The sequence below is a fragment of the Macaca fascicularis genome, chromosome X (genome assembly GCF_037993035.2).
Source record: "Macaca fascicularis isolate 582-1 chromosome X, T2T-MFA8v1.1".
Taxonomy (NCBI): Eukaryota; Metazoa; Chordata; class Mammalia; order Primates; family Cercopithecidae; genus Macaca; species Macaca fascicularis.
Window position 1 is genome coordinate 9845103 of NC_088395.1, and position 25602 is coordinate 9870704.

At 48.0% G+C, this 25602-nt stretch overlaps 1 protein-coding gene across 1 annotated transcript in view; it reads left to right on the plus strand.

Annotated features, from left to right (window-relative positions):
* The first annotated feature begins 276 nt into the window (after positions 1-276).
* CLCN4 (chloride voltage-gated channel 4) overlaps positions 277-25602 on the plus strand; it is a 79235-nt gene continuing 53909 nt past the window's right edge. Inside the window, exon 1 of the mRNA XM_005592942.4 lies at positions 277-371. The gene's annotated coding sequence lies outside the window, so the exon portion shown is untranslated. The remainder of the gene's footprint in view (positions 372-25602) is intronic.

Consider the following 25602-nt stretch of genomic DNA (forward strand, 5'->3'; position numbering starts at 1 on the left):
GTAATCCCCTTATTGCTAATTCTTTCGAAATCCTATTACACGCTTGGAGCCTGTGATAATTTGGATTTCTCCTCCTGTGTGTTTTTTTTCATAACTCTTCGCGAAAGGTCAGGCAAGCTGCACACATCAAGCGAAACGGCCTGAGGGGCGGCCAGCGCGAGGGTTTCTGGCCATCACCCCTCACCTCCCGGGACTTCCAGGGTCTTCCCCCCACCCCGCGCACACCTCCCTGCCTCGCCCGGGAGGCGTCACGTGGCAGCGTGGGGCCCGCCTCCTGGTGATGTCACGGCGCTCGCAGCCGTCGCGCTGAAGAAAGGATGCTCGAGGATGCTGTCCAGGTGGGCGGCCGCGGGCGCGATGCGGCACTGCAGGTAAGGGGCGCGCGGCGCCTGGATGCCCTCCCCGGCGCCCCCGGCAGCGCGGTCGCTTCAGGTGGAGCCCGGCCTGCGGGCCTGCAGCCCGGCTGCGCCCCCAGAAACCCAAAGTGGGGCCTCTGGCTGCTGCGGCGCCTGCTGCCCACAGCTGCCTGCTGCAGCTGCACGCACCCGGCGGGGGATGGCCCGTGGCAGGCCCACGCGTGACTTGGGTCTTGGCATGTCCGCCCCGAGAAAGTGGGCAGGGGCCAGACAGAAAGACAGGGGGAGGGGAAAAAAACCCTTCCGGCGGGGAACAAAATCTGAAGTGACCACACTGCATGCATTCTAAGTAGAGAGAGGGGCTTTTAAGAGGTAACTATCAAGTGTTTTCCTAGTGTCATTCTGCTTCTTAAATAATGACATGTTTACTAATTACAGGCCTTTGTCCTCAGTAATTAGCCTCATTTCTTTCAAAGCAAAAGCGGGCTGGGGAATGGAAACTTCTTGGTTAGCAATTTAAGAGCCAGATGTGCAATCTAAATTGCTTTGCATTATTTTGCAAGGTTCCAGCATTTACAGGGCATACGTCAGAAATGTATTTTTTTTTCTTTCCAGGTGTTTTAAGTAGATTAAAAAAGAACAGTATCCAATAAAATAAAAATAAATTGCAGCTTCCAAAGATAACATGCGAGTGTAAGAGACAGCTACATCTCTGAGAATCAAATGATCTTAAGCAGAGAGTGGGGGTGGAGATAACAAACACCAAAACCTAACAATTCTCAGAGTTCTTTTTAATTCTCTGATAATTCGCTTACTGAATGGAGGGGCTTGATGACTCAGCGACAGATGGAGGGGGGTCAGGTGACTTCAGTTCTAGCATGACAGTGGGTGGGGGATTTTAATGGACTCTTTCTAGAGCGTTTACATTCCTTTCTCAGGGTCAGGAAGAAACTATAGCAGGATGTGTGTGGGCACCCTTGGGGGAGAATGTGGCATTTTTTTCCCCCTCTAAAACCTGACCCTTCTGGAAGGTTTGTTGTCACTAAACTGTATTGGAACTCACATCATGAATAATATGACCAACCAGCAACGTTGGGGGGCCTGTAAAGCAATGCTATTTCCATCAATAATTGAAGGAGTCATTTCTTTCAGAATTTGGGACACCCAGATGTGTTGCTGCAGTAATTTAGTAACTTGTTTATTGCCATTTTCTTCCTTTGGTTCAGTTTGGTTACACAAATTAAGATCCCTGGGTTCCTGCCCTCCCTTCTCCCCCAGCTCAACCCTAGATAGAGCAAAGCAGATGATAGAGGTGGATCTAATAGAGACCTAGATTCCACTTTTGGCTTTGTGACTGTGCAGGCTTGGACATGTCATTTTGTGTCTTTGGGTCTCGGCTATCTTGTCCTCAAAGTAACAAAGGGATTTAGGTCAGGGTGTCTCAACCTTGGCACTACTGGCATTTGGGGCCAGATAACTCCTTGTGGTGAGGCTGTCCTCTGCATTGTAGGATGTTTAGCAGAATCTCTGACCTCCACCTACTAGACGCTACTAGCACCTCCTCCCCCAGTCCCCAGTTGTGACAATCAAAAATGTTGCCAGACATTGCCAAATGTACCCTGAGGGCTCCCTTGCCCCCTGTTGAGAACCACTCATTGGGATGATCTCAAAATGTTCTTTGGGCTCCAAGAATTCATTTTCTTATGATTGGTTTGATGCCAAGCCCTTGATCAGAAATCTGATTCCCTTTCTTAATATCGTATATATTGGAAAACACAATGTGAAGGCGTTTTTATGTTGTGAATTTCCAGAAATAGCTTCTGTGAAAAGGGGAGGAGCTGTGTGTATGCCATTTGTAGCTGGGAGGCTAGCTTGGCGGAAAGGAGAGTGTTAGGGAAACAGGAAAAATCAGAGCACTAGATGAATGTGTGTTGAAACCTGCTGGGGCTTCGTGCTCAGCAGACCTGGAGCACGTCCCTGGACATACTCACTCTAACCCTGGGTTAGACCTAACAGCTGGGAGTCCATTTCCTTGTCTGCAAAAATGAGAATAACAGTGTCCACTCGGAGGTGTTGTGAGGAAGAAACGACACGATGTCTGGTGCTGGTGCGGGATGTGGTGAGGACAAGAGGGTTGGTAGTGTCTATGCAGCTAGGAGGAGGCAAACACAAACTGCCTGCACCACCAGCGACACGGACACTCGCTTAGGACAGACATAGTCGCATGCTTTAAGCTTCAGTCCAGGACTTGCATCTAAAGATCTGGCTTTGACATTTGGGAGGGTGACCATGGCTGCATCACTTCACCTCACAGAGCTGCTGTCGGATCTGTAAAGTGGGGCCAGCTGTACTTGCTGACTCTGCTTCCTTGGCTGTTGGGGAGGGACGGACGGAAGTGAGAGGGTCTGCAGGCTGGGAAACTCCTGAGAGACAGGAAGCAGGGATGGCAGCAGCGTAGCAAGGGGGGGACATGTTTACTCTGTGTGTGTGTGTGTGTGTGTGTGTGTGTGTGTGTGTGTGTGTGTGTGTGGCAGGGGGGCGGGGCTTAGAATGGCCAGAAAACATTTCCTTGTGCCCCAGGCTTGGGACTTTGATGTGTCCCTCCCCTGTGTTCCCTTGCCATCAGCTTGCTCTCTCTCTCTCTCTCTATCTCATCTTTCCTGGCACCATGAAAATGGTCTCCTGGGGGAGGTAGAAAAGCCCTGGTGGGGGAGGTTGGCCTTCGGTGAGGAAGACCACTGTGCAGAGGGCTGGGGTGAGAGCAGCTGGCGCCATCCACTCCCCATGCCACTGTCCTCACAGGCTTCAGTCCACGGTCATCCCAGGGCAGGCCTGTCACGCTCCGTGTGCCTCTGGTGGGCTTGGTGCTCTGCGGGAGCCATCTGGCCTTGTCTCTTCAACAAGGCAATATCATGAAAGAAAATTTTGAAAAGGGAGATGGGGTATTCTCCATCAAATGAGACTTAAGAGATGGAATAGCCAAATATCACTGTGGCCCTCGATTGGATTCGGCCCAAACGAACGTGTAACAGGCATTTTGGGGACGCCTGGAGATGCTTTGATGTGACTGGCTATCAGGTGCCACTAGGAGACTGCTGCTGCTTTGATTAGATGTGACAGTCTGTGATGTGGTTGGCAGCCCCTCAGACAGACACAGTGATCCCTGCCCCTGGCAGCTGCAACTTGGCATCACCCTCTCCCTTGAGGTTTGGGCTGGACAAAGTAATGAACTTCCAATGAATATGTCTAGCAGGGGGCAGGGGGTGGCACTTCCACCATGAGGGTGTAAAGGAGCTTCCACCTGGGATGTATTTTCTTTCTTGGGTTGCTTACACTGAAGCTGCCATGTCGTGATCAGGCCTACAGAAGGGTCCATTTGCCGTGGTGAGGACCTGAGGTCCATTCCAACAGCCTGAGAAGAACTGAGACCTGCTGATGGTGTGAGGGTGTGAGTGGGCTTGGAGGCAGACCCTTCAGGCCCAGATGAGTCTTTTTTTTTTTTTTTTTTGAGACAGAGTCTCGGTCTGTTGCCCAAGCTGCAGTGCAGTGGTGGTGATCTCGCCTCACTGCAACCTCCGCCTCTCAGGTTCAAGTGATTGTCATGCCTCATCCTCCCCAGTAGCTAGGAATGCAGGGACACACCATCACAGCTGGCTCATTTTTGTGTTTTTAGTAGAGATGGGATTTTGCCATGTTGGATCTGGTCTTGAACTCCTGACCTCAGGTGATCTGCCCACCTTGGCCTCCCAAAGTGCTGGGATTACAGGTATGAGCTACTATACCCAGCCCCAGTTGAGTCTTGAGATGCTTGCAGCCCTTTGAGACACCTTGAGCTGAGGCACCAGCTAAACTACTCCAGGGTTCTTGACACAGAAACAGTGACATGAGACATGTTTGTGTCCTGCTGCTATGCTTTGGGGTAATTTGTTAGGCAGCAATAGATAGCTACTACATGTGTTTATGTAGAAAAGTATTATTTTTTAGAGATGTCTACTAAAGTGTTTAGACATAAAGTGTCATGGTGGCAATAATTTACTTTTTTTCTTGTTTAAATTTTTTTTTGAGATCTCTTTAATGTATGACTTAATAGGAGACAGATGAATTCTCATACTTGGTTCTACATTCAATCTGTTTCAATATCGCATGTCATGTAGCCTCTGGAAAATTCCATTGTATGCTCATGAGAGAATGAACTTAGAAAAAGGCAAATAACAATGTCAGAATATTGTGAAATGTTTTTGACATCATGGAGTCCCTTAAAGGGTCTTGGGGAGCCCAAGGAGTCCCCAGACGACACTTTGAAAACCAGGCTTCAAGATAAATAATTTACTTGTAAATGGTTCAGTTAAATGAAGAGAGAGAAAGAGATAAAGCAGATAGAGCCAAATGTGAACAACTGTTCAGTCTCATTGGTGTTATTCATTCTGGATGATGTTCTGTGTAATTGAAAACGTTCATAATAAAAAGTTAAGAAAAAAGAAAAGAAATGTAGACCCTTAGACATGTTGGGGATTCTGATTGAATAGGTCTGGGGGTGAAGCCCAGGGCTTAACCTGTGCTCCAGGTGCCCCCATCACATGGGCCAGAGCCCCCAGGCACTTTGCCCCAGAGGTCCTCACCTTATCTGCCTCCTCTCCACCTGTCAGCCTTGCAGTAGCAGACCAAAGGGGTTTAGTGTGATGACGCATCTATTCTACCAACCTGGGGGAAGAGGTGTGTGGGGACAGTCCCCCCTCCTATCCCTTCCCCCATACACACTTTCCCTTGGTAACAAGACCTTTGTTTAACCACATTTTCAGTGGGTGGTTTTTTTATGTGCAGGAATGGTTTTTTTTTTTTTTTAAATTACTTCCATTTCTTTTCTTTTCTTTTCTTTCTTTCTTTCTTTTTTTTTGAGATGGAATCTCTCTTTATCACCCAGGCTGGAGTGCAGTGGCTTGATCTCGGCTCATTGCAACCTCCACCTCCCAGGTTCAAGCGATTCTCCTGCCTCAGCCTCCCTGTAGCTGGGATTACAGGCACGCACCACCACGCCTGGCTAATTTTTGTGTTTTTAGTAGAGACGGGTTTCACCATGTTATCCAGGCTGGTCTCGAACTCCTGACCTCAGGTGATCTGCCCGCCTCGGCCTCCCAAAGTGCTGGGATTATAGGCTTGAGCCACTGCTCCCAGCCCCTTAATTACTTCTTCATTCAGCAAATATTCCTTGGGTCTGTGCGTCTAGGCCAGGGTTTCTCAACCTTGACACTATGGACGTTAGGGTCCAGATGATTCAATTTTATGGGGGGCTATTCTGGGCAATATAGGGTGTTGAGCAGCATCCCTGGCCACCATCCACTAGATGCCAGTAGCACCCCCTCTCCCAGTTGTAATAACCAAAAATGTCTCTAGACATTGCCAAATGTCTGCTGTGGGACAGTATTGCCCCCAGTTGAGTCCTACAAGTCTAGGCAGTGGGATACATGGTGGGACCAAATGGACAAGGTTCCTACCCTCACGGGACTGATTTGAACTGAGGGAAGAGGAAATAGCTGTTGGACAGGCTGTGTGTTGACTGAAAGGATGGACAGCAAAGGATGCACAGCACTGGACTCCAAACGCTGGTTAAGGAGGGCAAGAAGGCCTCTCTGAGGGGGTCGCACTTGAGCAGAGATCCGAATGGAGAGAGAGCCTCTTGAGCACAGTGGGCTGAGTGCTCAGGGCTGAGGGAACAGCCAGTGCAAAGGCCCTGAGGCAGGGCAGGACAGAAAGCGTTTGCGGAAAGCAGGGAAATCAGCATGTGCAAAGAAGAGCGACCCAGAGAGCAGGGATGGGGAAAGGTACTCAGAGGGTCGCAGGGGGCAGGCCATCCTGGAACTGGCAGTCGTGGTGTCAACCCTGGATTGTCCTCAGTGTAATGGAAAGCCACTGGATGCTCCTGTGTTGGGGAGTGACATGTTGAGACTGGGTTAAAAGGACTGGCTGCTGTCAGGAGCAGTGTCAGAGATGGGTGAGAGAGAAAGCAGGGCGGCCAGCAAGGAGGCTAGGAGGTGAGAATGGAGGCCAGATGGGGAGTGGCCAGGGTGACCAGGTGAGTTGGACTGAGCAGCTAACCTCTTTAGCAGCAATGTTGTCATAGGTGCCAGAGTGGGCCCTTGGTGATCAAAGAAGCCTGGCGTAGGAGGGTCACATGGTAGCATGTAACTACAGGGCAGGACGTGGAGGCTGCACACGTGTCCTCATGCACCCGGCTTAGTCGCATCATCACCTTTGATGGGCGGTGCCTCCCAGGGACAGCAGAGGAAATGGCCATGCACATTCCCATATGACACCTGAAAAGCTCTCTTTCCAGCTTCTTGTGGCTGAAGTCTCCCAAGCTGTCAGGCCACCGGTGGCTCCGGTGGTTTTGGCTACACAGCTTGCTTGCTGTCCTCGGGCCCAGCACATTTGTTCTTGCCACTGAGTCTCTGAATTGGCTGTTCTTGGTGGCTGGAGGGTCAAACCCCACACCTGTTCCCTTGTTGTCTTCTCCAAGTGGCCCTCATTGCTCTGCACTGCCTGTTGCGTGCACTCCTGTGGGATGCAGTGACCTGCAGTAGGGGGTTCACAGAAGCCCCTGCCTGCTGGCTTGCCATCTTCACACTGTTCTTGACAGGGTCCTGCCCTGCCCCAGGGCCTTTGCACTGGCTGTTCCCTCAGCCCTGAGCACTCAGCCTCCTCGTATTCAACAGAGAGCCTGCTGTTGCCTGGGTCGAAAGTAGATGTGAGGCCGGAGCCTTCCTCACAGAAGGGACTTGAAACCCTCTTGAAGCTGCAGGAGAGTCCTGCAAGGCTGGGGTCAGGCCCTTGACCTGCCCTGAGGACGGCACATGGGAACAACAGGGTCATGAAGGAGAGGCTGCAGGTGGGCACTCCACTTGAGGATGGTGTTCCGCTCTTCCCATCTGCGGCAGTTGGGGCACCCAGGATGGGTCTGGGGTTTGCTGATGTAAGAGCCACCCTGACACCGTGTTTCTTTGTCGGGGAGGCTGCTCCTGGCCCTGGGTGCCGGGCCTGCGGCTCCTCTCTGTGGCTGCTGCCCCACTGGGCCTTGCCTGCAGTTTTGCGATGCTTCCTGATGGCCTGACTATGTCTTCCTACTTCTTGGCTCTTTGCTTCCCTTCTGGGTTGATTTGGCTAAATGTGAAAGTTATTTTTCGCCCTCCACTCTAACCCTTGGAGGCGCTGGTTGGGTGAAAAGGCCTTTGTGGTTAGCAGATAGGAGGCCCAACCGCCACCATGACAGCTGGGAGATTGTTCCTCTTAGCTTAGTCACGCCATGCACCAGCTCCCCTTTTACCCCAAACATGGGAATTGGCTCAAATGTCAGCCCCTGTGTTGGTCAGAGTGGCCTGCCTGTCTTCACCATGGCGTCCTAGGACACCAGGAACAGCACATGAACGCCGTTTTGGGTGCCTTCCAGCATTTAGCCTTTACACACTTGCTAGTCATGAGTGGCTCCTGAAATTTTCTTTTTATCCATGGAGGGGGTGTGAACCTTGGGTAAGCACAAGATAGGTTGTTGTGGAGAAAACCTGTCAGAAAATGGTGAAGGGAAGGCCAGGCCGTGGAGGTGCCAGAAGAGTGAGGGATTTCCCATCTGCACTGTCTTCAGCAGCTGTGATGGCTTGAACTGTGTCCCCACGAAATTCAGAGATTGAAGTCCTAACTTTCAGTACTTCAAGATGTGACCTTATTTGGAGATAGGGCCTTTACAGAGGTCATCAGGGTGAAATGAAGGCATCAGCAGCGTACATCCCTCCATCTCAGACTTCTGGCCTCCAGAACTGGGAGAAAACCCTCTTCTGTTATCTGAGCCACCCAGTCCGTGACACTTGGTTACGGCAGCCCTAGCAAACACGTGCAGCAGCATTTTTTGTGGGTATGTGAGAGGGCAACCCGGGGGCCTTTCATTAAGCTATTCTCACACGGTTTAGGAGAAACATGGCCCCCAGTGCCCTCTCCATGGAGGCACGTGGCTCTGGGTCCTGAGGTGGCAGAGGCCTGCCTGCTGTTGTGGAGAAAGGCCCCTGGACCTGGGCTGGATCCGGCTGCCCTTCACTGTGTGTGAGACTTAACCTCTGTGCCGCAGTTTGCTTCTTTGTAACTTATCTGTAACGTGGGCCTAAGGGAGGCAGTACTTCATACACGGGGGTAGTGCTTAGAATGAAGCCAGGTACACTGAGCCCTGTACAAAGGCGTTGTGACTATTATTATGGGAAGAAGTCTCTGGGGAAATTCCAAACCCTTGGCTCTTGGCACCAGCAACACAAACACCTCACAGCCCAGCCCTCCTGCCCCTGGGATGGGGATGTGAGAACACTGAGGCCATTGTGTCACCCGAGGCCACATGTGGTTGGTCTCATCCTGTTTCCAACACGTGGGCTGGGTTTCAACGTGGAACGAACGACTGCATGGCCCTGGGTCCATAGGAACCCTGCCATGGTCACACACCAGCTGCCCAGTCCTATGGAAGCCAGACTGTGGTTGAAGAAACACAGAGAGTGCTGGGGGCAGGGCCAGGGGCCGGGGAGGAAGTGGGAGGAGGAAAAAGGAAGTGTCTCTGTTGGCTTGAGGCAGAATTTTGAAACAGCCACAGTTTCTTTCTGAGCATCCTTTTGCTCTGAGCTTCCCCCTGTTTGAACCTCCTTGGTCATGTGGCCCTCCACCCCTCACTGGGGGCCACCACCTGGCTCCCATCACTGTCAGTGTCTTCCTGGTGTTTCAGGCAAGGTGGAATAAGGCAGTGAAAAGCTTTGGTATTGGAGCCAGCCTCCAAGATGGGCCTCGACCATCCTACCTCCGGGTGTTCACGCTCATGTGTGGTCCCCTCCCATATGGAACCATTCAGGGCTGACCTGTGTCACCAATAGGATACCGTGGAAGCGACAGTGTGTGACTTCCAAAGCTAGGTCATTAGAGACCGTCCTGGTTCTCTTGGACCACCCCCTCTGGAGAAAGCCAACTGCCATGTCATGGGGACATTCAAGCCATCCTGTGGGGATGTCGGCGAGCAAGTTGGTTGCTATGTGAGGGAGCCCCTGTCCAGCTTTCAGGTGACAGCAGTCCGGGCTGACATCCTGACCACAACCTCCTGAGAGACGCTGAGCCAGAAAGACCCAGCCACACTGCTCCCCACTTCCTGACACATAGAAACTGTGAATGGTCAGTGTAAATGGTAGTTAGTGATGCAGCATCAGATAACTGATATGACTGGTAAGGGTCCAAAGCTTTCCTGGAGGGGAGGCCCAGTGCTGGTCTCTCCTTGGCTTAACTCCCCAGGCTGTGGCCATAGCTGCCTTTGTTTTGCCCCTTCTGAAGCTCCAGTTTTCTCTGATCGTTCCATAGTTGTTCATGGTATTTTCTCTCTCTTTCATTCCCGGGTTGGAGAGGAGAGGAGAGGAGCTTCATGCAAAGTTTAGGTCTATTGATGATAAGTTAGGGCATATTGAGGATGAGTTTGGGTATATAGATTTTTAGTAAATGGGCAAACGGCCTATATTTCATGAAAATGTATATCCCGTGTATCTCTTTATAGCCTGGAGACTTCAGTAAAATATTCCCCAAATGCCAATGGGGTTTGGCTGGGCATTACTTTGGGCTCTCGGCATTTACAGATGCAGGAGGTCATTTTTGACGCGCGCAGCCCCCTTTCCTCCAGCACCAGGGAAACATGCCACAGCCTGTAATGCAGCGTGGAGCGCATGCCCTCTGCCCGCTGCACAGGGGATTTGCCGACTCCAGCGCCTTTGCTTCGTCAGGGCTTTCAGACTTCTGACCTCAATTATTTCAATGGGAGGTCATTTTTGCAAGAGAGGATGCAATGGGTGTTTGAAAAGAGAAAGTATTTCACAGGCACTTCAAAGAAGTGTTGCAAGTATGCCAATGAAAAACCTCACTTTTGTAAAGTGAAGCAGTGAGATTTAATTTCAGCTGATGGCTTGTTTGGATTGCCTTTGGTCAACTTTTAATTGAAATCCGTGTGCAGAAAAGTGCATAAAGGGTAAGTGTGCAGCTTGATGAATTATCACAAGGTGAACACACCTGGGTAACAGTGCCCAGATCCAAAAATGGAACATGACCAGCTCCCAGAAGCCACCCTCATGTCCACTTCCAAGGGTAACTGCTATCCTGAATAACACCACCGGTTCCTTCTGCTTGTCTGGAACTTTATAGGGATGGAATCACGGATCCCTTTGTGTCTGCTTTTCTTTGTGTCTTTCTTTTACTTGACATTAGGCTTGTGAGCTTCATTCTTATTATGGGATAGAGTGGTACCTCTTTCCTCCTCATAGCCCTATATAGCCTAATAGCTTTCTTTGTATGTAAAGTGTCTCTTTTCTCTCACTGCTTTTAAGAGATCCTCTTTTTCACTTGTTTAACAATTCAATTATGATATGCCTTAGTGTAGTTTTCTTTTTTTTGTGTGTGCTTGGGGTTTGTTGAGCTTCTTCTATCTATGGGATTATATAGTCTAATAGCTTAAATCTTTGTGTAAACAAGATTTCCTATATTGAATGTTCTGGTCAGTGTATCTACATTTATTTCAGAGAAACTTCTTGAGAGACCTTAAAGGGATTTTTAAGCCAGTTTCCCTCTCAAGCTCTCACCTCCTCCAATTGGATAAAAACAGTGAAGGGTTTGTCTTGTTGGGTTGATAAGAAATCGTCAGCTTGTAGTGCTTTTAGCCTCTGTTATGGGTCCAGAGTCCATTCCCTCAGGCTCCATTGATTCTGTGTTCAATGCCTGTGGCTGGATATCAGGAGGGCGCCTGTTTTTGTCAGCCCAACTTTTTTCATGAATGAAAAGTAACAAGGGAAACAAGATGAATTCAGAAAAAAAAAAAAAAAAGAGAGAAACAGTAAGGAAAGGCAAGGTATGCCCTTCAGACAGGCATTGCTACAAATTGTTATTATGTGTTTTTAAAAAATATTTTCTGTTTTTCTTTTTTTAAAATTTTTAATTTTGCTACAAATTATAAAACTGGTGGGTGACGGTGGGTGTTTCAAAACCACTCACGTTTGACATGGTAGTGACTTCAGGCTGGCCTACATAGCCTTTTGTTCTCTGTACATGTACAGATAAAACATCTTTCTTACCTTGATTCTTTTTTTTTCTTTTTTTGAGATGGAGTCTTGCTCTGTTGCCCAGGCTGGAGTGCAGTGGTGTTATCTTGGCTCACTGCAAGCTCCGCCTCCTGGGTTCAAGCGATTCTCCTGCCTCAGCCTCCTAAGTAGCTGGGATTACAGGCGTGCACCACCACGCCTGGCTAGTTTTGTATTTTTAGTAGAGATGGGGTTTCACCATGTTGGCCAGGCTGGTCTTGAACTCCTGACCTCAGGTGGTCCACCTGCCTCGGCCTCCCAAAGTGCTGGGATTACAGGCATAAGCCACCACGCCCGGCCTCTTATCTTGATTCTTGAGCATGTCTATGCAGTGATGTCCAAAGCATTCAATAGCTGACTACTTGATAGAGTTTTACATCTATTGATGGATATAGTATTAATAACACTCCTTGTAGAATAGAGGTAGTATGTGCGCCTGGCTAAGCTTTTTGTGGCTTAGTGGACACTATTTCTATATTGCAAACACTTCATTTTATGCAGGTCCAGATAGTAAACAGAGATGAGTAACACAGGCCTTTGCCCTCAAGGAGCTCACAGCCTAATAAGGGAGGAAACATGTTTGTAAATAATCATTTGAACAAAATGCAGTTTCTAAGTAAGATTGATGTTAAAAATATTAATTGTATAAACAATATTAAAAATTTTAGTGATTAAAACACAACGGCAAGGATGCAGGTCATGAAATGAGTGGAAAATAGGAAGGGAACAAAAGGTTATACTAGGCCAGTGGCTCTTAATGTGCAGCCCCTGGATCAGCTGCAGCAGCCTCCCTTGGGAGCTTGTTAGAAATGCAGATTCCCCAGCCCCATCCAAGCCTTGCTGGATCTGAAACTCTGAGAATGGGACCTGACAGCCTGGGTTTCCCCAGCCCTCCTGGTAATGCTGATGCACGTTCAAGCTGGAGAACCACTGGTTTAGACAGTGATAAGCCACCAGGGTTCTGTCAGGAAGCCTAGGACAGGCCATTTTAGTGCTCATGTTGTCCCCTAATTGCCAGAAGCCTCAGCACAGCTTGGACCCTTTTGTTAGGGGACTGATCTTTGTCGGCAATCAGTAAAGTATATTAGGGAGTTTTTCTGAAACTTTTTTTTTTTTTGAGACAGAGTTTCACTGTGTCACCCAGGCTGGAGTGCAGTGGCGCAATCTCGGCTCACTGCAACCTCTGCCTCCTGGGTTCAAGAGATTCTCTTGCCTCAGCCTCCGGAGTAGCTGCTGGGATTACAGGTGCCTGCCACCATGACTGGCTAGTTTTTGTATTTTTAGTAGAGACAGGGGTTTTACCATGTTGGCCAGGCTGGTCTCGAACTCCTGACTTCAGGTGATCCACCCACCTCAGCCTCCCAAAGTGCTGGGGTTACAGGCATGAGCCACCGTGCCCAGCTCTGAATTCTTAAATGAAGGGAAAGTTTTATTTTGCCTAACTAGTACAGCTTACCACTTTTGTTTCTTTTATGGATTGAGTTTTTGATGTTATTTCTAATAACTCTTTGCCTAGCCCTAGGTTTTGCCCATTTGTGTAGGAGGGGTAAAGATCACTCACATGGGTTTACACAGGCAAGGGCATAACTGGCTGAAGAAATATAAAATGCCATGTGATGCTGCTTTCGTTTGGGTCCTTGCAGAAGTGGAACCTGAAATGAGGTTTCTGGTACAAGCTGACTTGGGAGGGGAGTGGGGAAATGAGACTAGGAAAGGAAGGCAGCCATTAGGGCTGGGCTGTTAATGTCACCCAATGGGTGACTGGAGCTTAATTCCACACTTGGAAACTAGGAAATGGTGCTCGCTGTGTCATGGGCCCCCAAGATCACCACTGGGTGGTCTGGTGATTTCCTAGGAGGGCTGATAAAGCTTGACACATGTCATATGCATGGCTATGATTTAGTACAGCGAGAGAACACAGAGAAAAATCCACAAAGGGAAAAAGGCTTATGGGGCGAAGTCTGGAGAAAAGAAGGCACGTGTCTCCAAGAGTCCTCTCTCAGTGGAGTCACACAGAACATGCCTACTCCTGCCCGTCGTGAGTTGAGACAACATGTGTGAAATGTCCACCAGGGAAGCTCCTTAGAGACTCAGCGCCTGGGATTTTTATTGGGGGCTGCTCAAATAGGCATCCTCTGCCTAGCACACATCAAAATTCCAGACTCCCAGAGAGAAAGCAGGCATTCAGCATAGATCACAGTATTTGGACAAAGAGTTTAGGCACAGTGAGCCACTCTTACCAGCTCTGGGAATGGTGGGAACCCTCCCAAAATACAAATTCCCAGATGCCAACCAAGGGCCAACCTTGCAAACAGGACTTCCTAAGGAAAGCAGTCTCAGGTCTGCTATATTACGTGTTTTCTGCACAGGTACAAAGCACATTCCTTGAAATAATCTCATTTAAGGGACAAGGGAGTGGAACATTTGAAGATGTCTGGTTTTCTCCAGACTTTGCCCCGCAAGCCTTTTCCCTCGAGAGTCAGTTCTTGAGAGTCATCGATTAATACCTATTCCCAATGATGCACTTCAGGCATGCCATGTGAGCAGAGCCACCTTCTGTGCGTCTCAAAACAATGACAGTGACCTCAGACTAAGCGATATGGTTAGAAATTAGCTAGAGCTTACTGGAAGGTTTTGAGTGATATGAGTGGGGCGCTGGCAGCATCAGATATAGTAGTTATTCTAGAAATTGGATGGGGACAACAGAGCCATGTGTATAGGGTAGTTCACGTGCCTGGGGTCGTGTGGCAGTATTGTAACTGAACGAAGAGGTCAAGGCTTCCCTCTAACCTCCTTAGGTAGATGTCTCCTTCCTGTGTCTGCTCATTGGAGGAATGGGAATGTGTGTGTGTGTGTGTGTGTGTGAGCATTGTCGGGGCAGAAAATCCTGGTACATTTGCTGTATTTTAAACTTCCATTTCTAATCTTTCAGTTCTGAGCAGCGTGAATAGGCAGATAAACAAATGTTTGCTATAGCCTCAAACATTCATGCCAGAACATTTTTTTCCGTCCTTCCACACAAGTAAATTAAGAGAACAGTGCTCTGTTGTATAATTTGAAGGTGGCTATTAATTTGCATTGGATTGCATTTCTTAAGCATGTTTATATTATTTGAGGAGCAGGAGACTGGCTGGCCTGGCCGCCCCCGGAGGAGGCACTTGTGGGGAAGCTTTGAAGCTGGAGCAGGAAGGAGTGAAATGACACAAAGTCTGATGATGATCACGGTAATGCAGGCCTTGCAGCCTGGCGACATTCTTCAAAGGCAACTAACTGCAATACTGCCCTCTTCCCCTCCCTTCTCAGACATCTCCAAGACCCTGCCAGCCGCCAGATGAAACCAATCTTCCTAGAGCCTCATGTGGTGGTCTCAGGCATCGCTTGGGAGTGCCTTAGAAATTCGGAGTCTCAAATGTAGTCTTGGGCCACACCCCAGCTCTCCAGGATCAGAATCTGCCGTTTAATAAGACCCTAAGGGATGCGTGGCTCATCCAGGCCGGAGTCAGGTCTCATCTGAGGCCGCACATTGGCAGCACCTGGGGAGCTTTTAAAAATGCTGATGCCTGGGCTCTGCCCCAGGGACCCCGGTTTAATGACTCTGGGCGGGTGCTGCTCCTTGGGCTTTCTGAATGCTCCCACGTGGTTTGGCTGCGCACCCTGGGCTGGGAATCGTGGGGCTCCATGGCAGTACCTTTCTGGAATTCTCCTTCCCCAGCCTCCCAGGCACGTGACTGCTTAATCTCCTCCCTCTGTGGCTCTTTCTCTGTCCTCTGCTCCTGGCTCCCCGATTTCTGAAGTCAGCCCAGTCGCTTTTCTTTCTTTTTCTTTTTTTTTTTTTTTGAGACGGAGTCTCGCTTTGTCGCCCAGGCTGGAGTGCAGTGGCCGGATCTCAGCTCACTGCAAGCTCCGCCTCCCGGGTTTACGCCATTCTCCTGCCTCAGCCTCCCGAGTAGCTGGGACTACAGGCGCCCACCACCTCGCCCGGCTAGTTTTTTGTATTTTTAGTAGAGACAGGGTTTCACCATATTAGCCAGGATGGTCTCGATCTCCTGACCTCGTGATCCGCCCGTCTTGGCCTCCCAGCTTTTCTTTCTTTGTTACCTACTCGCCATTCTCCAAAGTGCCTCTGCGGGGGCGGGAGCTTGTGAGAATTTTGAGCCTCAGCCTTGCCCCAGACCTGCTGAATCAGCACCTGCAGTTTAACCAGAAGCCCAGGGGATGCGCATGTGCATTGTCATATGAGAAGCGCTGGTCTAGGTGACGTAAGCTGAGAAAGAAACCCAGGGAATCTGCTGGAATGTAGGGAGCCTGAGCTCAGGAACTGGAAGGCGTCTGTCTGGGTCTCTGGCTTGTTTGTTCTCTAGCTGTCTCAATCTGCCACTGTGGTCATTTGGGGCTAGATCATTCTTCTCTGTGGGGACTGTACTGTGCATTTAGGACGTTGGGCAGCATCTCTAGCCTCTACCCACTTCATGCCATAGCAATCCCCCTCCCCAGAGGTGACAACCAAGAATGTCTCCAGGCATTGTCAAGCGTTCCCTGGGGGAGGAATGGTCTCCAGGGGACACTTTGGTGTCTGCCTTTGGCCTCATTCCCTCCCACCATAGACCCTTGGTAGGGTTGGTGGCTCCAAGTTAGCCACTGCCCTGGAAAGAGAGACTTCCTTTCTTCTCCTCGTCCATTTGTGCGGCCCTGCGTGGATCCCATGCTCATCCCCATAGCCAGTCATTGTGCCTGGTAGTTGGAGCATTGTCATTGGCCAGATTGGGTTAGTTGGAGCATTGTCATTGGCCAGATTGGGTTGTGTGCCACACCCGGGGCCAGGGGCCAGCTTTGTTAGCAGTTGAAGAAGACTGGGAGAGTTCTGAGGGAGGCACAAATGGCTACTTTGGACCACTCTAGCACCCCTTTACGGACCCAAGTCCTCCGCTGAGCTTTCACCCAATAACAAGCTCATTTAGCAAATATCTGTTGTGTGACAACGAACAGCTGGGCCCGTTCCAGGGCAGGCATTTTATAAACAATCTTCAGGACCATCCTAGGAGGGTGGTCTTGTTAGCCCATTTTACAGGTGAGCAGACTGCAGCTCAGCAGGGCTGGTGACACCCATGGCAACCTGCGGAGCCCAGTTGCTCCCTAATTCCCCCCACCCTGTGCCCTGCTGTCAGCCCTTCCTTTCTGTCACCCCCTTGAGTTCTTCCTACCCTCCAGGCTGCCCTACACTGCCATATAGCTGAACAAATTGTAAAAGGAACACCGTGTCATCATGCCTCTGCTCAAGTCAGGAAAGACTGTTGTTGCTGTCATCTTTTGTCCCCTGCCCAGTCCCCTCTCCTCCCTGCCCCTCAAAATACTCTCCTGACTTCTATTGTGTTTACATTTCTACTTTTCTTTGTAGATTTACCAATGAATTCTGGTTCCTGAGCTTTGTAATTTACTTCTGCCCATTTTTGAACATGATGTAAATGGGATCACACAGCGTATTTGGATGCATCCGGATTCTTTTGCTCTGTATTCTGTGTTTAAGAGTTACTCATTGCAAGCATACCTTGGGAAGTGGTTGACTCAAAGGGTAGGTAGATGAGAAGCCACTGAAGGTGACAGAGGAACGGCTATGGGTCAGAGAGGGAATTACCTTGGCATTACTTGGGCAGAGCTGGAGCGGTGGGCTAGGCAGTTAGGAGGTTGCGGTGACCTGGGTAGGAGCTCCAGCTAAGGGTCTGAAGGCCACGGGGAGGATGGCAGGTGAGGCCTGGTAGGCTTGGGAGAGTTGTACTGCCTTCTTTTTCTGACGAGGTAGGAGTTACAGGTTGGAGGAGATGGAAAAAGGGGGAAACATTCCTTTCACAGGCTTGTTTGACCAGCAGGAGCTGAGCCAGCAGTCGTCTTGGGCTGCAGTGAAATCCCCTGTGAGACTAGGGGCCCCCAGCACCAAGGAGCTGGCAGCCAGCAGCCAGCAGCCACTGAGCCCAGCACCTCTCATAATCCACAAGGTTGGAAGAAAAGCAACTCGGTAAAGGCTGCTCATGATGAGTCCTTGGGGCTCCTGGAAAATCTATAAGAAATGAAGATTTCGAGATGTTTATTTTTAGCTGCCATCTGACCATGGCCTGTCTCTGAACTTGATGTTCTTGGGCCCTCTCCTCTGGCGGTGTGTTCTAGAATTTCTATTGTGTCCTATGCTTTTCATGGTGTCATGTGAACACTACAGGTAACTGTGATGATCTTGAACACTTTGTTAGTGCTATGGTATGATCATATTTTTATTCATGAGCCAAGGCACCTGGAATCTTGAAGCGTTCAGATCACTAATTACTTGGAGAAACTTTTCTGATTGTAGGATCTCACAGAAACACCTCTCTCTCTCTCCCTGCCCCCCCGCCCGTGTGTGCGTGTGCGTGTGTGTGTAATAGGAACTCATTTTTATTTTCCCAAAGCTTTAAGGTTGAGATGTTGACAGTGACATCCTTTAGTTGCATTGTTGGGTTTCTGGAAACTCATTCCTTCCCTTAAATAATCCTAAGGGGAATGACTGTGGACACTTGTCTTTATATTATACTTGTCCCCATGGGTCACAATGATTTGTTTGCTGGATTTTGTTGGGAGGTGAGGGCCGCAAATGTGCTGGTAACTCTGGTGACTCAGACAGCGGCCTGGCAGGTATCAGATGCCCAATAAATACCCATGGTGTAAAGCAGGGGCCGGCAAAGTACAGCCTGCAGGCCAGATCCAGCCCGTTCCTGTTTTTGTAAATAAAGCGTTATCGGCAGGCAGCCACATCCCTTCATTTCCATATTGTCTGTGGCTGCTCTGCTCTACAATGGCACAGTCCAGTAATCGCAATGGAGACTAGATGGCCCGCAAAGCTGAAAAGATTTCCCGTCTGGCCCTTTCTGGGAAAGATTTGCAAACCCCTATCAGTTAAGTTACTATGAGGAAACAGGAAGGAGCATGGGGCAGGAACAGCTTGTGGGAGAGGCTCATGGGAGCCAGAGGTGGTTTTAGTAGCAGTTTCTACCCTGCCCACGCTGGCAGGGGACCCTGCCGGGACTCGCCTCTAGGGTGGCCTTCCTTGCTGGTTGGAGACTTTTAATCTTTTAATCTGAGTTATGACTTTCCGTTCCATCTGTCCAAGTCATCTGGGGATTAGGTAATAGAGCAAGTTGGCAAATAATCTGATATGGTCTGATTTGGGAGGGGAATACTGGCATAAACATTGGCAGGTTCTGTGGCACCTGGCCACTGCCGGGCAGAGGACAGAGGGAACAGGTGGAAGGGCTTCAACCACAGTGTTTTTTGGGCGGTGTAAATACTGATGGCAGCACGAAGTGTAATGGCTCCAAATGGGAAATCAGCCAGGTGTCAGCCGCAGTAGAATGGATAACTACACTGGGGCTGATTCCTCAGTCAAATACTGTGGAACAGGAGTCGGCCAAGTTCGTGATCCTGTGGGCCAACTCCAGCTCACCACCTGCTTTCAAACAGCTTATGAGCTAAGAATGGTTTTTGCATTTTTATATGGTTGAGAAAAAGCCAAAAAAATAATATTTTGCAACACACGAAGATGATCTAGAATTCATATTTCAGTGTCTGTGAATAAAGTTTTATTGAAACATAGCACCAGGCATTAATGTGTCTATGGTCTCTGGCTGCTTTCCAATGACAACGGTGGAGGTGAGTAGTCTTGACAGAGACTATATGGCCCCGAAAGCTTCAAATATTTACTCTCTGGCCCTTAACAGAAAAAGTTTGGTGGCCCCTGTTACAGGGCGAAGAGAATGAACAGATAGTTACACTGAATAACATGGGTAGATCTTGCAACATAATAGAGAATGAAAGAAGCTGGAAAAAAGATTTCATTTCTTTAAAGTTCAGAAGCAGGCAACAGTAATCTATAGTGTGAGGGTCAGGATAGTGGTTACCCTTAGGGGTGGGTTAGGGACTAGCGGGGGCTTGAAGTGGTGTCTAGGGGCTGGTCATGTTTCGTCCCTTGATCTGAGCACTCCATACATGGGTGAGTTCCCTTTGTGAAAATGTGTGGAGTTGTTCATTTATGATTTTTGCATTTTGCGAATAGTTGTTTACTTCAATAAAAAGCTTACTCAAGAAAAGTGATTTCAGTCTGGCAGCTCCTCAGAAGGTTAAACAGAGTTCCCATCTGACCCAGCAATCTACTCCTGGGCATATACCCAAGGGAAATGAAAACATATGTCCATGCAAAGACTTGTACACAGATGTTCCTAACAGCCTTATTCATAATAGCCCAAAAGTAGAAACAACCCAAATGGCCATCAGCTGATGAGTGGATAAACAAAATGTGATACAGCCACACAATGGAATCTTATTCAGCAATAAATAAAAAGGGGTGAAGCACTGATATGCACCACGGCCTCGATGAACCTTGAAAGCATTATGCTTGGTGGAAGAAGCCAGATGCAAGAGGCTACATACTGCATGATTCCACTTATATGAAGTGTCCAGAATAGGCAGACCCATAGGATGGAAAGTACATTAGTGGCTACCTAGGCTGGGAGAAGGAAGTGATTGCTAATGGGTAGGGGGTCACTTTTAGGGGGATGAAAATGTTCTGGAATTGGATAGTGGTGATGACTGGATAGCCTTGTGAATTTCCTGAAAACCACTGAATTGTACACTTTAAAAGAGTACATTTTATGGTATGTGAATTACCTCTTTAAAAATGCTGTAAGAAAAAAAAAATGCTGTAAGAGATTGCTGCTACAGACCTGTGTGTATCTGTATACGTCAGAAGGAAAAGGTCTCAAGGTGACAGGTACCTCGTCCATTCTTCCTGCTACTCCTCCCAATGCAGATATCTTGAAAGTTGACAGACAGGGGGAATGCCTGACTTCCTCCAGGTAATCCAGACCCTTCCCCTAGATCCAAGCCAGTTGAGTAGCACAGAGCAGTTTCTAGAATGTAGCTACCATGGGCATGTTAATTTTACTACTTTTGTTTACTAAAACTGCAGTTCTCAGAAAAACAGGGTAAACGAAAATATCCTAGATAACTTGCTTCCTGGACTTTTCCTGTGATTATACCTGACTTCACCCCCATTTTCATGATGTCTGTTTTCCTTTGGTCTGATGGGAGAGGAATGGGAATCTTTTTAGTAGCCACTGGGGCCCATTTTCATAGCTGAGCCTGGGCTCTCCGCTCCTTGCTTTTTCCTCCAAGACTTCATTGCTTCACAGCCAAAGAAATGGAGCAGTAAAGAACAAACACACAAACAAAAAACAACAAAAACAAAACAAAACAAATTAAAAAAGACTTCACTGCTTACCTGTAGGTTGCTTTTTATATATAGTTCTTAATCTCTTCTGAATTGAACTTCTTGGTCCCCACTTCTAGGTGTTAAGGGCCATAATGGTTGCAAATATTGTGATAACTTTTGAGAGGATCCCTTTTGAGGGTGTGAGATGACCACCCAGAGGATCTCAAAGTTTTCATTTTGCTGACACTGAAGAGTGTATTTCTTAGGATTTTCTGCTCTGTAATGACAGATAATCACAGCTGGCAGTGAAGATAGCTCTGAACTTTCTGTAAAGTCTCAGGCCTGAACATTATCTGTGGCAGAGACAAAGAGTTTTAATTAATGACAAAATGTTTGCTTGTCCCTGCGAGGGTGAAAGGGGCTGGTGCTAAGTTTCATTCCCTGTGCCACGTACTGGGGTGAAGGGGCAGGGGAGGGAGCATCCCAGGGTCCTGGCTTTCAAGAGAGGGGCAGCGAGGGTCAACTGTGGTCACACACCCAGACTTGGGAGTCATACAAGTCTCTTGGTTAGTGGTCTTGCCACTTTTAATAGAGGTATTTCAGATTTGAAAGAAAACAGTCTAAACAGTCTCCTCAAAATAAATGCTTTGAGGAGGTTTTAGGAAAAGGTATTTCAAATGTCAGACATAGATTCATGTTTTAATGGCCTCACTGATTCTTGGTAAGTGGAAGCCCACAGAAGGTTCCGCAGAAACTCAGTTGGACCACCACAATCTCCCTGAGCAGAACTGGAGTCCATCGGGTCCCCTCTATCAGCTACAGACAGCAGAGGAGTGAGCAGATCAACTTCAGAAATGAGGTGACATGCAGGGGGGTAAGGAAGGGGTGTTTCCATGAAACATGATTTTCATTTTAACAAACATTTATGAAGCACTAACCACATGCCAGGCACAAATTGCTTTACAAATGTCAGCTCATTCTGTCTTCTTCACAGCACCCTGAGGCAGGTAGTGCTGCAATTCCTACTTCATAGATGGGGGAGACTGAGGCACAGTAAGAAAGGTCCAGCAACTTGCTTAAGGTCACACGGGTAGTAAGTGACAGACGTGATATCTGAACCCACGCAGTGCCATTCTGGAGTCTGTGTTTTAACCAGTATGCATGTGATGCTGCCTCTCTTGTGATGAACAACTGAATATAGAGGGACAAAGTAAAATATTGAAGATCCAAGTATCTCATACTGCCATTTTGTTTTAAAATAAATCTACGAAGAAAACATACCAACAGGTTCTGGGAGTTATCAAGGGCATGATGACGGGTAATCTTTATTTTTTTCTTGATACTTTTCTGTATTTGTCAAGAAGTTTTATAAGTTGGGAGGTTGGTTGTGTGTTTTTAAAAAGTAGCCACAATAATACCTCTGATTTCTGAATGCTCATCTAGAACTTTGCCATTTCCCCATCAAGAGGTGGAGTCTACTTCCTCTCCCCTTGAACCTGGGTGGGATTTTGTGACTGCCTCAATGAAGAGCAAGTGACAAAAGGGATGGTACCTGACTTCTGAGGCTGGGCCACGCAAGGTGATACTGCTTCTGCATGGTCTCTCTCTCTTAACACACTTGCTTTGGGGCCCAGAGCCTCTGGATAAGAAATACTGCCACCCGGCCGGGCACAATGGTTCACGCCTGTAATCCTAGCACTTTGGGATGCCAACGCGGGCAGATCACCTGAGGTCGGGAGTTCGAGACCAGCCTGACCAACATGGAAAACCCCGTCTCTACTAAAAATACAAAATTAGCTGGGTGGGGTGGCGCATGCCTGTAATCCAGCTACTTGGGAGACTGAGGCAGGAGAGTAGCTTGAACCCGGGAGGCAGAGGTTGCGGTGAGCCGAGATCACGCCGTTGCACTCCAGCCTGGGCAACAAGAGTGAAACTCTGTCTCAAAAAAAAAATAAATAAAATAAAAAATAAATAAATAAATAAATAAATAAATAAAAGGAAATACTGCCATCCAAAGTCACAGCTGAAGAGACCACATGGGGATGCCACATGGAAAGAGAGAGAGGCCTGGGAACCCCAGCTGTTTTAGTCTCCAGCTGTTGAGTCTCTTGGCCCAGGCACCAGATGTGTGAGTGAACAAGCCTTCAGATGATGCCAGCCCCAACCCCTGTCTGACTAAGACCTTGTGAAAGACCCTGGGTGAGGATGGTCTTGCTGAGTCCAATGAGACCCCAATACTAGGATAAATAAAGATATGATGGGCTGCGTGCATTGGCTCACACCTGTAATCCCAGCATTTTGCGAGGCTGAGGTAGGAAGATTGTTTGAGCCCAGGAGTTTGAGACCAGCCTGAGCAACATAGCGAGACCCTGTCTCTACAAATAATAAAAAAAAAATTAGCCGGTGTAGTGGCATGCATCTGTGGTCCCATCTACTCAAGAGGCTGAGGCAGGAGGATGGCTTGAGTCTGGGAAGTTGAGGCTGTGTTGAGCTGTGATTGCGCCACTGCACTCTAGCCTGGGTGACAGAGTGAGACCCTGAAAAAAAAGAAAGAAAGAAAGAAGGAAGGAAGGAAAGAAGGAAGAAAGAAAAGAAAAGAAAAGAAAGAAAAGAAAGAATCTTTTGGGATGGCTAAAGAGGATGCCCCAACTATGTCTGGGGAAATTAATGCAAGTTCCACGGATAGGGTGAAACAAAACAGGGTTCTGCAATGTGAATAGGAGCTTTCAAGGCAGAGGAGAAGGTTCAGGGTAGAAGACAAAAGCACATTCAAAGATACGGGTTTCTGCCTGACATTTTTGGTCAAACATGGATAACCATAATTCACCTAGGGTGGCATTTTTATATTCAGCCAAGCCTTGATTCTACTTAGAATCTGTCCTTCTAGATCTTGATCTGGGTGATTTCCTGCTTTCTTTCATCTTCTAGAACCTGTTGTATTATTGCTAACACCCAACCATAAAAAGTTCAGGTTTCCTTTGAGTGTTAAAGATCCCTGTTCTGAGGGCGAGCTGACCCATTCAGAGTCGCTTTTAACATCAGAGCTGTAAATGACATCATTAATACTATTGTATTAATACATGCTTGTCTTCGTTGAGTCCTGAGTGAAGTGAGTTTTACCGGACAGGATCTGCTGTTGAAGAACTTGAGCCTGACTTCTTGGGGTCTTCATGCTTGGAGACCAAACCTACTGACACTTTCTTGCCTTTAGGCATTGGTTACAAGATATAGGTGTCCTGCATTCCTTCCACAGTCCCTTTGGAGGCATATAATGGTTGTGTAGGAGAGATGTTCTCTTGTCAGGCAGGATACCTCCAGCCTGAACTGGGGCAAATTCCACTCCACCCTCTCACTATTGGTACTGTCATCTATGGCTGCTCCAGTCCTCCCCTGAGTTGGTCTGCATTGCCCCAGCTAACTTGACCTGTCTTCCTTTCTCTCCTTCAGAGCTCAAGTTCATTCTACCTAGTAACCCATTATTATCATGCTGCTGATTAACAACTCCTTCAAAGGACTCAGTGGCTTAAAACAACCACCATTCACTATTTTCACAAATCTACAGGTTGGCTGCATGGTTGGATTGGGCCAAAGTTGGCTGATCTTGGCTGGACTGACACATAAATCTGTGGTCAGCTGGACCTAGATGATTTCTTTTTTTTCCCTTTGAGATATGGAGTCTTGCTCTGTCGCCCATGCTGGAGTGCGGTGGTGCAATCTTGGCTCACTGTAACCTCCACCTCCCAGGTTCGAGTGATTCTCCTGCCTCAGCCTGCTGAGTAGCTGGGACTACAGGCACCTGCCACCACGCCTGGCTAATTATTGTATTTTTAGTGGAGATGGGGTTTCACCATGTTGGCCAGGCTGGTCTTGAACTCCTGACCTCAGGTGATCCACCTGCCTCAGCCTCCCAAAGTGCTGGGATTACAGGCGCGAGCCACCGTGCCTGGCCCCTAGATGATCTTTTAACCCCAACCTCACAATAGGCACCACCACCTCCTTCTGAGTCCCCAGGGAAGTCCTCTGAGGCTCTGCAGATCAGAGCCTGTTTATTTTCCTCAGGACCACTACATGTTCCGTCAAAGTTTAAAGATACGATTGTTCTCTACAGTGACTTTTTGTTTCAGGTATTATTGCCTGAAGTAGTTGTTTGACTAGAGATGTAGTTAAATTTTAGGTAGCATCAACTCCTTTTGAATAGACTGCCCAAGTCCCTGCGGTTCTATCTGCTGGCTGGGTTTTTCTGACAAGCACTCTCTTGGAGGGTCAACAGCCTGTCGTCTTGTTTTTCCCATCAGAGATTTTCTTTACCACATATATTAAGAGGTTATTTTCATTTTGTTTGTGTATAAATGAGAATGAAATCTTTGCTTTCTAATTTTACTCTCTTCCTAATATCATTGGTTGCTACTGACTTATGCAATGTGATTCTTCCCTGGGCACTCATCAGGGGGTATTGTTTTCAACTTGGCATGGCTCAAATCTCAAACTTTTAAAGTTTTAAAGCAGCCGAGTTGCACTGATGATCAATAAATCAATCACTGTGACCATTTTATTGCTTGTAAGGTGATTACCCTACTTTGCCCATAGTGACTCTTCAATTTGATTAAAATGCAGTTTCACTGGGTCGTGGTTGAGTCCTCCAGATATATAAATACATGAGAGAAGCCTGTACTCAAATGTTTTTATAACCACCCTTCAAATGTTTAACCATCTATTCCAGCACTTTTGTGGTCCTCATCCTATAATTCAAATTTCCATGCTCTTTGCCAAAGTAATTCTTATTTAGTGCATATTCCAACCTCTTGTCTCTGTAAGAGTGTATTCTTTTCTCTGCTAACTGGTGGTGAGCCTCGGTCCCACTGCAAAGCATTTTCTGCAGCTGAAATGAGCTCCT